Source organism: Canis aureus, chromosome 27 (genome assembly GCF_053574225.1).
Source record: "Canis aureus isolate CA01 chromosome 27, VMU_Caureus_v.1.0, whole genome shotgun sequence".
NCBI lineage: Eukaryota > Metazoa > Chordata > Mammalia > Carnivora > Canidae > Canis > Canis aureus.
In genome coordinates, this window is record NC_135637.1 from 32,539,170 (window position 1) to 32,553,434 (window position 14,265).

The window sequence follows — 14,265 nt, forward strand, 5'->3', positions numbered from 1 at the left end:
GAGTGTGTGTGTGTGTGTATGTGTATTTGTGTGCAGGTAGTGGCAAGGGGAGAGAAAGAGAATCTCAAGCAGATGCCCCACTGACCTCGATCTCATGGCCCTCAGATCATGACCTGACCCAAAATCAAGAGTTGGTTGTTTAACCAACTGAGCCACCCAGGTGCTCAAGTACCTACTTCTTGAGTGAGTTCTGTTAATTTCTGTCTTTCAGGGAATTGCCCCATTTTATCTAAGTTGTCAAATTTATGTGCATAAAATTTTTATAAGATTTCCTTTGGATGCCTGTGGAATCCATAGTGATATTTCCTCTTTCATTCCTGACTTTACTAATTTGTGTCTTTATTTTTTATTTTATTTTATTTTTTGGTCAGTCTGGCTAGAGGTTTATTGATTTTTATTGATCCCACCCTACCACGAGAATTGACTTTTGTTTTCAATTATTTTTCTGGGTTTTTGTTTGTTTGTTTGTTTTTAATTTTATTGTTTTCTGCCTTTGGCTTTATCTCTTTTCTACAGGGTTAATTTTGCTTTTTTAGTCTTTAAAGATGGAAACTTAAGTTATTGACTTGAGACCTTTCTTTTATAATATAAGCATTTGATACCATAAATTTACTCTTGGGCATTACTTTAGCTATATCCTACATATTTTGATATATTGTATTTTTATCTTACTTCCCTTTAAACCATTTACCAGTTTTTCTTGAGATTCCCTCTTTGACCTGTGGATCATTTAGTAGTGTCTTGTTTAATTTCCAAATATTTGGAATCTTTTGAGATGTCATTTTGTTACTGATTTTTAATTTTTAATTCCATTATGGTCAAAGCCACATACATTAGTTACCTTTTGCTGCCATAATAAATTTACATAAACTTAGTGGCTTAAAAACAATGCAATTGGGGATCCCTGGGTGGCTCAGCAGTTTCGTACCTGCCTTTGGCCCAGGGCGTGATCCTGGAGTCCCGGGATCAAGTCCCAAGTCGGGCTCCTGGCATGGAACCTGCTTCTCCCTCTCCTCTGCCTGTGTCTCTGCCTCTCTCTCTCTCTATGTCTATCATAAATAAAAATAAGTTTAAAAAAAAAAACGCAATTTATTTTACACTTTACATTTGTGAGGTCACAAATTCAAAATGGGTCCTACAGACTAATTAAGCCTTAGTTTTGTTTCATCTTGGATGGTTTTTATTTTGCCTAGATTCCTGAAAGATATTTCCACTGGATATAGCATTCTGGGTTGGCAGGGTTTTGTTTTTTTTTTTTTTAGGGACTTTATTTATTTATTCTTGATAAACACAGAGAGAGGCAGAGACACACACAGACAGAGGGAGAAGCAGGCTCCATGCAAGGAGCCCGATGTAGGACTCGATCTCAGGACTCCAGGATCATGCCTGGGCCAAAGGCAGGCGCTAAACTGTTGATCCACCCAGGGATCCCCAGCAGGGTTTTTTTTTTAAATCCATTTTCTTTTTCTTTTTCTTTTTTTAATTTGAGAGAGTGAGAGAGAGAGCGAGCAAGAGAGCACATAAGCAGGGGAAGGGGCAAAAGGAGAAGCAGACTTCCGAGCCTGAGCCATGGCAGACGTCACCTAGGCACCCCTGATGGTTCTTTCTATGTAGTACCTTATTATTATTGTTATTTTACCCTTCTCTGACCTCTATAGTGGCAGTTAAGACATCTACAGTCATTTGGCTCTTCGTTTGCCTATATATAATATGTTGTTTTTTTCCTGGCTTCTCTCAAGATATTTTTATCTTTGGCTTTTAGCACTTTATGGTATATCTGGTAGTGGTTTTTGTTTATCCTGTTTGGGATTCACTGTATTTCTTGGATTTGTACATCTATGACCTTCACCTAATTTGGGAATTAGTCAGCTATGATTTTTTCAAATATTTTCCCTGCTCCAGTCTCTTTTTTTTATGGGACTCCTGTGACACAGACGTTAGATGTTGTCCCACAGATCCTTGAGGTTCTGCTCCAATTTTTTTCTCTTATTTTCTTTCTGTTGTTTAGATGGATAATTTCTATTGATCTGTGTTGAAGTTCACTGACTCTGCTGTCATCTTCATTCTTTATTCATGAGAGACACAGAGAGAGAAAGAAGCAGAGACACAGGCAGGGGGAGAAGCAGGCTCCATGCAGGGAGCCTGATGTGGGACTGGATCCTGGATCTCCAGGATTACGCCCTGGGCCGAAGGTGGCGCTAAACTGCTGAGCCACCTGGACTGCCCTGTCATCTTCATTCTGTGAATTCCTCTCCCAGAAATTTTTTATAGAGGTTATGTTTTTATTCTAAGATTTCTATTTGGTTGTTTTTTTTAAGATTTATTTATTCATGAGAGAGACACAGAGAGAGAGAGAGAGAGAGAGACAGGCAGAGTGAGAAGCCTCCATGCAGCAAGCCTGATGTGGGGCTCGATCCTGGGTCTCCAGGATCATGCCCTGGGCTGAAGGTGGCACTAAACCGCTGAGCCACCCAGGCTGCCCTGGTTATTTTTTTAAAAATATATATATTTTATTTACTTATTTATGTGACAGAGAGAGAAAGAGCACAAACAGGGGAAGTGACAGGCAGAGGGAGAGGGAAAAGCAGATTCCCTGCTGGGCAGGGGGTGGATGTTTGTTGGTTGCCTTTTCCTTGAACAGCTTAGGTTTCCAGGTTCTTTGTTGCATAATTTTGGATTGTATCCCGGACATTTTGAATGGTACGTTATGAGACTCTGGATTGTTTAAATATTCTGGAGATGTTGATGGAATTATTTAAACAGTCAGTCAACCCAGTTAGATTCAGACCGCACATCTTAGCTCACTCTCTGTGGCCTCTGGTTCCACCGCCCACCCTGCTGTGCACCAGAGGTCAGTCTGCAAGCCAGGCAGTAGTATCAGTGCTCACTCATGTAGTTCAAGTCCCAAACCTGTACTGTGCTGAACACAGGTGGTTTCATGCATAGGCAGCTTGGGGCAGGGGAGCCGAGGGCTTCACACACAGACTTAAAGGATCCTTTCTCCAGCTCCTTCCTCTCCCTGATCTGTCCTCCACTCTCTACTTCTGTCCTGACTAGAAGGCTGGGCTCCAACCTCCCCTTGCTGTCACCGTAAGGTCCACTGCTACTGTACCGGTGACAGTAGGGACTCTGCTTCTTTGATGGCACTCTCCTAGTATAGAGTGGAGAGGGCACAGGACTCCACCCCACAGGGCCACTGGGAAGTGGAAGGGGTGCATGCTCACCTTGCTGGTGTTCACCTGGAGCACATTAGATAAAGTTAAAAGTTTAATTCACTGGATCCCTCCTTTTGGGTTCTTTGTGTAGAGAAAGCAGGCTTTTCTGTTGTTTTGGGTTGTTTTTTTTTTCTTTCTGTCTGTGCCTGTTGGCACTTTTGGGCTGCTCCACTGCCCAAACTGGGATAGATGGGACGCAAAATCTCCCAGCTCTTCTCTGTGATACTACAGTGGTTTGTCCAAACCTTTACAATCCACAACACTGAGAGCAAACCCTAACACAGACTATGAGTTTTGCGTGATGATGACATATCAGTGTAGGTTCATCAGTTGTGACAGATGCACCCCTCTGGTGCCAAATGTTAATAATGGGTGGAGGAGGGCATGTGGGAAATCTGTAGCTTCCTTTCAGTTTCGCTATGAACCATTAAAATTGCTCTAAAAGAAATAAAGTTTAAAATAAACGGAAAACCCGAGAAGGCCCTTCTGGGGCATCCTTCAAGTCCTGAGATGCCTACCCAGTGCTTCTGCTCCCCGCCTTTCAGAGTCCCATGATAGCTATTTCATATGTTTTGTCCAGAATTTGTAGTTGTGGTGAGTGGAAAAACATGGAGTGCACTTGCTCGTCTTGCCTGAAACTGGAAGTTCAAGCTTCTGCCTTTGAATTTCCTTTTTTCTGTGTATGGTGGTGTTCCCTGGGATTGGCCCCCTATCCTTAGACATCATCTCAAGGGGTGCAACCAGTGCTGGTCACCTCTACCTTCCGCAGTAACTTTCCTACGGCTCCTCTCTAAACCCCCAAGCCTGAACCCGTGGACATTCACACTGCACATTCAGTCCCAGACCTCCTAGCATTGTTTCCCATCAGTCCTAGCAGCTTCTGATTTGCAATGGTCCAGAACCACCTCTTTGCTTCTTGTTGGGTTACTCAGCAGTATCATACCCTGGTTTGCTCAGTCCCTGCTCTGCTTGAGGCTCTTCTGCTGATTTCTGTGGCCCCACACAGAGTACGTAGAGCCATCTGCCCACATTTCTAGGAAGAGTAAGGCTTCCAGCTATGAATGCATGGAGATCTTTGGCAAGATCCGGAATTCCTGGCCAAAGGATCCCAGAAATTGCCTCCGCACTCCCGCCTGTCCTGCATGCCAAGGCCTGCCTTCCCACCAGCCTGCTCCCCAGCCCCACATCCAGCTGTCATTCCCTAGTACACCCACCCTGTGCAGTTGTCATGGACACATAGCATTCCTTCATGGAATGTACTCCATCATAGTGTGGGGTTCCAGCTTCTCTGTGGTGGGGGCCACAGGTGGAGTGGAGAGTACAGCATCCAGAACCATCTGATGGGACAGATGGTGTCAGGAGAGCTATTGTTTTCCCATTTGTTAAATGGGAATGACCCTAGGAACTTACAGGGCTGTGTTGGGATTAGCGGTAAGGGCCAGAACAGACTGGCATGCTGTAGATGCTCAGGAATGGGGAAGGAGGGGCCTTGTTTCTAAGATGGTTTCCCTGTGCCGCTTCCACATGGTGACCAACTGCACGTGCTGGGTAGGGCAGTGGTGTTGAGGGGGGTGCCATAGGCTCAGGCTGCCTTGTGTGGAGGCTACGCCAGCTGTGTTCTCCCCACCCCCTTCCCGCCGCGGGAGTGGAATCCAGCAGGAATGCATGTTGCGTTCTTTCCTGGCTACTTGGGCCACCTGTGCCATCTGGCCAGGCTCATGGAGTGCATAGGCTTGGGAGTTATGTCCCCACCCATGCCCGCTCCCACATTTACGCCCCATTTTCAGAGGGAGAATCTGACCCCTGGCTAGAGCTGCAGGTAGGGGAAGAAAGTCCCAGACAAGTTAGGGAGTCTTCAAGGGTCTTCCTGTCCTCTTTTGTGGCCCTTCCTACTTCCCCTGTCGCCCTGTCATGCCTGTCTGCTCCTCCGGGCACCCTTGGCCTGTCTGAAGGCTGCTTATCCTTTAGATGCTAAACCACCTCGTCCCAGGAGGTGCTGTCAGCTTAGTAACTCTGACCTTAGTTCTATTCCTAATTTTATGTTGGTTTTTCGGCTCCCCAGCAGCTGAAAGCCTCAAGACCCAGCACTTAGACGAGGACAGGGCCTGCTGATTTCAAAGCCTCAGGCCCTGCTTGTGTGATAGAACCCAGGACTCCCGGTGCCTTTGGCCAGGTACCATCCTGGAAGCTGCACTGTACCAAGCCCAGTGCTTGGCACCTTCTCCTCAAGGTTTGCAGGCCAGCTGAATCCTCTTTGTATAGATGAGAAACCTGGGTCCTGGAGGGATGAAGTAATTTGCCAAGGTCACCCAGGTGGGCAGTGCTGTAGGACTGAGTTGGAGCCAAGATCAGTGCTGCTTTGCACATGGCTTCTACCTTAAGTCAGCAGCTCAGGTGCCACTAGCCAGGGGTTGGGGGGCAGCCGCTGTCACCTGGAGAGGCAGGAGCCTGGGCGCAGACAGGGCCTAACCAGGATTGAGATCCCAGCTCTGTGTTTCTGTAGCTGGTCAGCAGTGAGCCCACCTGAATCACCTGTGGGCACTTGTGGCCCTGTCCTACCACAGCCTTGAGGTGAGATGGCCAATGAGAATGATTGTAAGTGCTGCTATGTCACCAGATGGAGGGAGGGCTTATTAACAAGGACCAACCTGTGGGATCTAGCCAAGGAGCCGCTGTGCTATGGCAGTTTGGCAAAGACCGGCAGGAGCTGCCAACCTGAGAAGCTGGGTCAGGGTCCCTTTGGTGGATGCACATGCCTGTTGCATGTGCACACACCTGTACATACATGCTACGTGCACACACTTACACGCCCCCACACACACATATGCAGATGTAAACATACAGAGACACAGAGGAGGAAAATGTTGAAGGGCAGAAATCAGTTCACATGATATTAGCCTGGACTTGCGTCCAGAGCTTTGGAGAGAAGAATCTTTCCAGACTTTTGGGATCTGGTGGAAAATCTCCCCTCTGGGGCTCCTCTGCTCGTGCTTTTGTCCCCCGGGACCCCTTGAGGTCTGTAGACAGAGTCTGAACCGGAGCACAGAATCTGCCTCCAGAGGGACCATGTGCCTGCCTGCAGCAGCATCTACACGCTGTTCCCACTGGCCCTTCTCCTGGCAGAGGCAGCCTGCAGCAGTTCTCTGCCCTGTGGCGACAGGCTGTTCTTGTTTGGAAACAGGAGATACCATCATTGCTTCTCTCCACCCTGTTCCCAAAACATGAGGCTCGAGTTCAGTGATGCATATGAAGTGCTGGCTCTGTGTATGCATGTAGTGGACACCTGGGCCCTGAGCACTCTGGTCCCCTCTGTCGGCCTCTTCCCTCCTGGTCTTCAGAAGGGCACAGTGGCCCCGCCTGCCACAGGAGGTGTGCCAGCCAGGGCCCCATGGAAAATCAGTCATTAGGTCATGGGCACGTGGGGTCAGTGGGCAGACATTGGAGGCTTTCCCGGTTGCCAGTGACCCAAAAAATCACTTTCGGTTTTTGTGACTCAGAAATGAGCTCAACCCACACACCCTTTAGATGTTCTGAAACTCAAGCCCGAGTCCTCCGGATGGCTCTTGGCTATGGGATTGTCTGAGTGAGCATTTTTATAGAGACCCATGCACACCTGGACTCTGGAGATAGTGAATGGAAATTTTACTATATATCTTACCAGCTTAAAAGGGAGGTGGTCCTCCTTTATTTCATGTTTCCTGGCACCCTACATGTTGGTGATTATGTGTATGGGAGGTTGTTTATTTTGATCTGGGCCCTGGAAGGCAGGGGAGCCATGAGGTAAAATCAGTGAGGCAGGGGATGGTGCCTTAACATATGGTCCCTGGGTGGTCAGGGCCTTAGGACTCCGGCCATCCTAAGGAGCTTATGAGTAGTTGAGGAGGGACTAGATGTGGGCTATAAAGTAGGTGAGAGGTCAGGTAGGCTCTTAGTTCCCCTAAGGGGGGTGGAGGGGTGGCTGTGAGGTTAAGTCATATTTGTGGAAGGGTTTGTTGGAGCAGCAGGCCGTGAAGAAGGTAGAATTCAGAGGCCCATGGAGGCTTCTGGATGGAAAGAGTGTGAGCTGAGGCCCAGAATGGAGCATTTGTCGGGGGAGGGGGCCTCATGGCTCAGGGGGCAGGTTGGCGAAGCTCAGCAGTGGCCTTCCTGGCTCTGTAACATGTTGCACCTGAGACTCCCCTCAGCCACAGTAAGAATGGAAACCAGAGTGGGCTTGAGGACAGAGCCTCAGTTCCCGTTTTACTTCTCAGGTCGTCATCTTGCTCTGAATTCCCTAAAAGCAACTCTGCCACCAGCCTGCCTTCTGCTTTAGATTATTGGATATAAACTGTATTTCCCTGATTAAAGGAAACCTCCGCACAGGGTATAGAGGGTGTAAATGTCCAGACTCACGTCTTCTAAGGCATTCCAAGGGGGGCTGCCGAAAGGAAGGAGTGTGTTATGTCACTGGTGAGTTGTAGGTCTTTCTAGAAACTTGGAATATGACATGTGCGCGTGTGTGTGTCAGATTGTGTCACTTTGTTACCCCAGCTCTGAGGCCTTCCATGTGCCACCATTCTGGGCACTGCTGTCCAAGGTCTTACAGCTAGAGAAAAGGGGTCTCTCCAGATAGATTCTGTGGGTTCCTGCTGTCTGGTGGGTTCTGAGCCCCCCATGGCTGTCTCCTCCCCTAGTAGCCTCTACCTTGCAATAACAGGGCACATCCTGGCTGAGTAGCACAGGGAGCTAGGGGATGTTTGTCTGCACTGCTGCTGTGTGTTGACTCGATAGCCACTTTGGAAGGCTGGGAGAAAGCTTGTGGCTCTGAGGTGGTCAGGGTCCTGCTGTCCAAACAGCCTTCTGGAAGCCCAGCCTTCGATTGCCCCTGGCTCTTTTCAGTGGCATTCCCCACCCTCCAGCATAGAGCAGAGCATGCCTCAGGCTAGATTCAGGCAAGATCAGGGAAATACACCTGCATAGCTGAGACTGGTTTTAAAAAAATGGAAAACCCCTCCTACTGGGAAGATTCATGTGGGCACAGCAAAGAGCCCTGGGCATAAGCTGTCAGAGTTCCTTTCACAAGGGCTAAGAGGGGACACACACCTATTAGGTGCCTGCTGTATGCCAGCTGCTGCTGTGAACCTGTGATCCGACTGGGTCTCCACTGGTCACCTCTACTGGGGGGATGGCAGGACACCTACCTTAGGTGGTGGGCTAGAGTCAAGGTCGTGAAGAATGAGGGATCGGCCTCATTCTCCTCATGTCTGTCTGGGAAATCTGAACTCAAATTCTGTGCCCTCAACAGTACTGGAGTGAGGTGCCAGCCTGATAGCGTGATTGCTGGGCAGGGTGACCCAGTTGAACCAAGCTGTCATTCTACCATGTGTGGTATTTCTGGGAGAAGCGCCAGGCTCAGAGCTGGTGTTGGATTCCTCTGGGAGCCTTTCCAGAGGCCTTGTTTCCCTTGGGATCCCACGATTCCTGAGGGAAGGGCCTCTTCCTAAAACGTCTACACCGATGAGCCCAGGGCCTTCTGTGGTGCGGTGGTCCACTCTGCCCCGTCTGTGGGTTGAGTCTCTCTTTGGAGGACTAGCTTTTCCTAAAAAGTACTTTCAGAACTGAGCATATTGCAGACCCTCATCAAGACCTGCTGGGTCTGTAGGCTGGGCTGGCCAGTGACAGAGGTAGAGGCCTGAGTGGGCATCTGGCAGCCCTGCCCCTGGGGGTGCCTTGGGTGTGTGAATCCTGTCTCCTCCTACACGTGGTACTGGTGCCAGGGAAAGCAAGAGGGGAGCTGTGCCTGGTTCCCAAGCCAGACTGATTGGGGAGGGAGCATGGAGCCTGGACCAGGCTGTTGTACTGCGATGACAACTGGGATTATCACCAAAGGTGGTAATTCCCACATGACAGTTTCAAGTTTCAGGTCAAGAGCTGACGCTAGTCCTCTGTCTCCTCTTTCATCTGGACAAGATCCTTGCTGGCTTGTTTTCTGGCTCGTTCCTCAGCTGTTCTCAAGACCTTGTACTCCACAGAGACCCTGTTCCCTGCAGATTCTGAGCCCCAGGGGAATGGGGGATGCTCTGTTCCACTGATCCGGGCTGCAGAAGAGAACTGGGGAGCCCCAAAAGAGACCTGTGGGAAGGTGAGGGCCACAGCCTCCCTGGGAGACCAGCAATGGGGTGCTGAGAAGGGCAAAGTGGGGCTGGCATTTGGAGCCCTGGTGGGCTTTGCAGCAGGCCAGATGGAGGGGATCACCCTGCCAGAGTCACCCTCTGACCACGGCAGCCTGAGACCTGTGGTGGTTGCCACGGGTTCTGCTATACATGTTTTATGGCTCTGAGAAGAGTCTTCCCAGTAGCCCCAAGCATGTGAACCCACCACCCCCCACTTCCAGCATTTCCCAGAATGGAGCCTTCAGCCTCACAAGGAAGTAGAAGATGATGCTGAGTACCCTAGAAGTCAGGCAAGAGGTAATCCTGTGGTTTTCTGGAAAGGAACTCCAGTAACTACCACAGGTTGGACCACATGAATAGCTGAGGCTTCTGATAATTATGATAAATGATGCTTGTGCTTCTGGATGCTTCCTCCCTCTAGCAGGAGAAAGGTGGCCTGTTCATCACCCCCTCAGGGTGTGAGGGTACAGTGTCATTATCCCCATTTCACTGGTGGGAATATTGAGAGATGAAACAAGCCTCTGAGTGGCCTCAGTAATCCCAGTTTGTTTGTTGTCCTTTTTCTGGCATGATGGAAGAAGGCCCTGGAGGTTGGGGCGGGGAAGAGGGAGTCTGGGAACAGAGGAATTATATTTCCTTTTCCAAATATGTAAGTCAAGGATGGTAGAGTTCCTGGCCACTTGATTTGAGTGCACAGAAAGTTTTCCAGGGGAAAATTCATTCTGTCTTAAACCTAGAGACCCTGGTGCCTCCTGGTCTGTTCCTTGGCTTTTGACATTGGGTACATCTCAGGTTGTGGTGCAGAATATAAAATAACCCCCCTTACTTCTACCACCCCAGCTTACCTCCGGTTCATCCCCAGGATGCCTGAAGTCAGGGATCGAGCTCAGGGTGGGGCTAACCCCTCTGAACCTCCCGGAGGTGGCCTTGGCTGGGCACACCTACCTGGGTGAACCCCCTGCTTTTCAACTCGACTTGTTAGCCGTGAGGCTCAGGGAATGTTGCTTCCACTTCCAAACCTTCAACTTTCATCTGTAAGATAAGGTATCAGCTCCCTTGCAGAGAGGTTTGAGGACTTGAAGCTGAGCACTTGGACAGGGCCTGTTACTGCATCTGTGTGTTGCCCTCACAGAGGTCTCAGGGTCCCTGACTCAGGCTGGCATCCCAGCTACTGTGTCCCCACCCACTCCCCTGCCCCCGTGTATCCAGAAGCCAGTGAACCTCTCAGGAGTGCCATAGATTGGGGTGACCCAGGAGTAGAGCAGACAGGAAACTTGCAGACTAGCCCCCAAGACCGAGCCAGAGCTATGCCTCCGCAGGGCAAGAATGCAGGCAAGCAGGAGGTTCCTTCTCCTGGTGGGGAGTCCCTGATTCCCAGGGGAAAGGACTTGCACTTTGGAAATCCATTGAGGACAACAGAGCAGGGCTGCCATAACAAAACCTTACAGACTGGGGAGCTTATACAACAGACATTTATTTGACCTAGGAAATCCCAGGTCAGTGTGCCAGCCAGTTCAGTTCCTGGTGTGGACCTTCTTCCTGACTTGAAGATGTCTGTCTTCTTGGTGTGTCCTCACATATCAGAGAGAGAAAGAGAGCTCTGGTGTCTCTTCCTCTTCTTACAAGAACACGAATCCCATCATGAGGGCCCCACTCTCATGACCTCATCTAAACCTAATTAACTCCCAAAAGGTCTCACCGCCAAATACCATCACATCGAAGGTTAGAGCTTTGGTGTGTGAATTTGGTGAGGGCACAGACATTCACAGGCGTATCATCGGTCTGTCCCCAGCATTGATCTCTGACTTGTGGGTGCTGATCTTGTCGCTTTAGTTCACTGTCCTTATGTGCACATAAAGCCCCCCTTTCAGAACAAGATGAAGGGAGCACAGTGAGGTCCTGAGGTCGAGAAGGAGGAAGGTGCTAGGGCTTCACTCAGGAAGGAGTCTTGCACCCTTCCTGCTCTGCCCTCAAAGGAGGGGCAGTTGGCAGACTATTGTTGTGGGTGGGGAGGGTCCACAGCACTCAGTTTCTATATTTCTGACTTGTACAGTTGTAGTATCCTGGTGGTTCTGGTCTATTCTTGGGTAGCAGAGTCTGGGGCAAATCTACAATAGCCTAGCTTCTGAGGGAGAATAGCACTAGTTAAAGAGAGACTGGGAAGGCATGAATGTTCTGCATGGCAGCAGGGGGTGAACCACAGGGCTGGCCTGTTGCCCCTGACCGCATGGGGCCTAGTCACTCTTCTCTCTCTGTGATCTGAATCTGAATCTGTGGGTGTGCTGCTGAGCATAGACAGCCCCCGGGTGGCTGCAGCTGGCTGGCTGGGCAGAGTCCTATTTCCATGCATGAGCGAATCATTGACCATGGAGACACTGGGTGGAAAGAGGCCTCTCAGAGCTTGTGCCTGAGCTACACAGTTGCTGTATGTATTAGTGTGCTAGGGCTGTGTAACAAAGAACCACATACTGGGTGGCTCACACAAGAGACATTTATTGTCTCACAGATATAATGGAGGCTGGAAGTCTGAGATTGAGGTGTTGGTAGGGTTGGATCCTTTTAAGTGCTGTGAGGAAGAATCTGTCCCAGGCCTCTTTTTTTTTTTTTTTTTTTTTTTTTGATTTGTAGATGACTGTCTTCATGTTCATATGGCATTCTCCCTATCTACTGGTCTATCTTTAAGTTTCCCTTTTCTGGGGCACCTGGGTCTGATTCTTGTTTCAGTTCAGGTCATAATCTCAGGATCATGAGATTGAGCCCTGCATCACAGAGTCTGCGTGAGAATCTCTCTCTCCCTCTGCCCCTCCCCCTGCTTGTGAAAGAAAGAAAGAAAGAAAGAAAGAAAGAAAGAAAGAAAGAAAGAAAGAAAGAAAGAAAAAGAAAAGAAAAGAAAGTCTTTTAAAAAATAAATTTCCATTTATTATAAGGACACAGTCGTATTGGATTTGGGCCCAACCTAATGATCTCATTTGAACTTGGCAAAGACTACATCTCCAAATAAGGTCACATTTGGATGTATTGTGGATTAAGACTTCATCGTGTAAATTTAGGCCAGTAGGGGAGACACGGTTCAGCCCATAACACTGTACTTCTTTCTTCTTTTTAAAAAATTTCTAGAGGATCCCTGGGTGGCTCAGCAGTTTAGCGCCTGCCTTCGGCCCAGGGCATGATCCTGGAGTCCCAGGATTGAGTCCCACATCGGGCTCCCTACATGGAGCCTGCTTCTCCCTCTGCCTGTGTTTCTGCCTCTCTCTCTCTCTCTCTCTCTCTCTCTGTCTCTCTTTCTGTCTCTGTCTCTCATGAATAAATAAAAATAAAATCTTTAAAAAAAATTCTAAACCTGACTGATTTTTATTTTTTTATCTAGGGTTTGTTTTAGGGGAGATTGACATAAAATTTACCATCTTAACTATTTTTAAACATATAATTCAGTTGTGTTAAATGCATTCACATTGTCATGCAGCCATCACCACTAGTTATCTCCAGAACTTTTTCTTTATCCCAAGCAGAAACCCTCCCTACTAAGCAGTAAGTCCCCACTGCCCTCTCCTCCCAGCTAGCTGACATCCCCCATTCTATTTTCTGTCTGTGAATTTGCCTATTCTAGGTACCTCCAAAGTCGTGGACTAAATTTTTGTGTCCCCTCCCTCCAAAAATTCATATGTTGAATCCCTAACTTGCAACATATTTGTAGGTGGGGCCTTTGGGGGATAGTCAGATCATGCGGCCCTTGTGATGGGTCTAGACCCCTTAAAAGAAAAGACCCAGAGAGAGCTAGTACCGTCTTTCCACCTACTAAGACGAGGCCATATGAGCACACAGCAAGAATGCATCTGTCTGCAAGCCAGCAAGAGAGCTGTCACCAGAACCCAGCTATACTGATATGGCTTGTTGCTTGTTTACTTGCTTGTTGACCTCCAGCTTCCAGAGAAAATAGATTCCTGTTGTTTAAGCCACTCAGTCTAGGGTATTTTGTTAAGGCAGCCCTGGCAAACCAATACATTTATATCAATGGAATCATGAGATGTTTATCCTTTTGTGATTGTTTTCACTTGGCATATTATTCTCAAGGTTCACCTGTGTTGTGGCATGTTGCAAGACTTCCTTCTTTTTTAAGACTGAGTAATATTCCATTGTACATGTATACCGCATTTTGTTCATCCATCTGCCGCTGGTCGCTTGGGTTACTTCTGCCTTTTGCCATTGTGAGTGATGCTGCTGTGGGCGTGCATGTACGTGTACCTCCTTTCCTAACTATCCCCAGGCTTCCTTCGGGAAGGCAGTCCTGAGGTCGAGGCAGGGAAAGTGGCTGTTCCTCCTGCCCTCCTAAGCTCACCCCTGATGAGTGCCTATTCATGGTCCAGCCCTGGCCTGAGCACTGTAGGCTGACCACCAGACAGTGGGAACTCTTTCTTCCCACCATTTTTTCTCTCTTCCCTCTGCGTTTCCTCTTTGAAGTGGGAATGGAATGAGATGAGCATTCCCACAGCCATCCAGTGACCATCCTCAATTCGCATGTTGCTCCCAGACTACGGTCCTGCTCTCAGTGCCATCCTCTTGAAGGGCTCTGCCCACCTCTACTGCCTTGTGCCTCTCACCCCCGATGACTCTACGGGCCAGTTGCCTGCAGCTAAGTCTCAGCCTCAAGTCCTAGAAACTCAGTACCCTCTTTGCTCTTCTTCCTTTTTCCATGTGGGTCCGCTCAGTCTGGGCCTGTTTGTGGCATTTGATGTCGGTGTCCATTCCCACTAAAACCAGACCCTCAACCCATTCATCTGGAGTTACCATCACAGAAGCCTCCAACTGGGTCCTAACTGCAATATCAAACTCGGATGTGCTGTCAGTGTCATCTGCCTGTGTTCCCTGCCCCCACCCTTGGTCCAGGCCTCAGTAACCCT

The 14,265-nt window shown here is 48.8% G+C and overlaps 1 protein-coding gene and 1 long non-coding RNA gene across 3 annotated transcripts in view; both read left to right on the forward strand.

Moving 5' to 3' along the window:
- Window positions 1-14,265, forward strand: part of BCR (BCR activator of RhoGEF and GTPase) — a 124,349-nt gene that overhangs the window by 38,825 nt on the left and 71,259 nt on the right. The window lies entirely within an intron of this gene.
- On the forward strand, window positions 4,447-12,658 carry LOC144299132 (uncharacterized). Of its 2 annotated transcripts, XR_013365913.1 has the most exons (4): window positions 4,447-4,646; window positions 5,278-5,445; window positions 5,719-5,786; window positions 7,466-12,658. It is a non-coding gene; the product is annotated as an uncharacterized LOC144299132 (long non-coding RNA). The 2 variants fall into 2 exon arrangements; XR_013365912.1 differs by having other exon boundaries at window positions 4,447-5,445.